The sequence below is a fragment of the Aptenodytes forsteri genome, unplaced genomic scaffold (genome assembly GCF_000699145.1).
Source record: "Aptenodytes forsteri isolate BGI_AS27 unplaced genomic scaffold, ASM69914v1 Scaffold366, whole genome shotgun sequence".
NCBI lineage: Eukaryota > Metazoa > Chordata > Aves > Sphenisciformes > Spheniscidae > Aptenodytes > Aptenodytes forsteri.
Window position 1 is genome coordinate 14405 of NW_008794621.1, and position 1539 is coordinate 15943.

The window sequence follows — 1539 nt, forward strand, 5'->3', positions numbered from 1 at the left end:
ACCCACAGGTCAAGAAGACCCTTGCCCAGGTGAAGACCCTTCCCCTGTGCAAGCGTAGTAACAGAAGAGAATGACACAACAGATATTATAATTATAGGTAAATCACTAACCAATCATTGTAACTGGGAGTGTACTACCTTATAATTTCTGTGTATAAATGTAACGGTGAACTTAGCTTAGGTGTGCTTGATTTGTGGAAATTCCACCTTGCACCTGGCGCTGTAATAAAGAATGCCTGCTTTCTAAAACTCTAAATTGAGTCTTAGAGAGTTCATCATCTGCCGACTTACAGTAACAACTGGATGATGAAACAAAATCTAATCTGAATCTTTTCTTTTCCCCATAAATTATATCAAAGGCATCTAGAGAATTAGACTGTTTTCCCCTTCTTATGTTTGTCTACATGAAAATAAACAAATGAAATAAAAAAATGCATTTGCATAAAGAATTAAAAAGGTAGTGAAGAAAAGAAAGTATTTTTAAATTTTTTTCTTAATCCCTGCTGTTTTCTGTACCCTACAGATTTGCTTTGCAGAGACCCATTCCACTGTGGATAAAAAAACTGAATGAATAGTACAACCAGCAGTGAGAGAAGGTTATTAAACCAGTAAATGAAGAAACAGCACAAAGAATAAGGACACCTTGCAAACAGAATTCCCTGCCTCTAGAGAGGAAATACAGCAAGGTTGTTTGGCTTAGGGGATATGCATATTGTAGAGCACATACTCAAACATAAAAGGCAAGTGGCTTTAGTAAGGAAAACTTCCACATAAAGAAAGTAAGAGGATCAAATGTCACGTGTACCCTCTAAGGAGCTTGCAAAGATATTGGTGCTACAACACGTGTAGCTGTCTTTGAACTAGTCATTTCAGGTCTGTATCCTTCAAGACATAATAACTGCAAATAACATTTCCGTGGTGACTGTTTCATTAGTTTCTAATAAAATGGGAGGAGGAGATGCTGGCAGGAGGAAGGAGAACGACCGGCCAATGAAGCTAGGTATAAAGCAAAAGGTTAGCTACCAGACAAACGTGGTTATGGAGGCTGTTACTTAAGAGGTACAGGGGCAGCCTTTTGCTCCTTCTTTCACTCTTTAAGCTGAAATGCTAATAGAGCAAAGCTGGAAGGAAAAACAAACAAAACACATGCAGATGAGATTGTCTCCTACCACCAGAGAAATCTGTGAAGTGAAAGATGAGGCTGTGTAAGGAAAAGAAAGGGGAATGGTAAACATTTTATTCTTTTGAGTTTATAACTGCTGTGAATTATTTTTCCCATTTAGAAAAAATTTTCAAAGAATCTGGGGTTTTGGTTAAACAAAAGTTTTCAAAAAAGGCATTTGCTTTCTGTAAAACATCATACTGACACAGACACCCTGTTGTGAAAGTTTTGGAGACCTGCACACTGAGGTTTCAGTTCCTTCCATCATGAGGCTGCTATGATGAAGTCTTCAGAAACAGTTCCCCATAAACTGGGCAGAGGGGAAGTACTTGGGCTAAGCATCTCATTCCATTCATCTTGAGGGCGCTCACAAGGCAT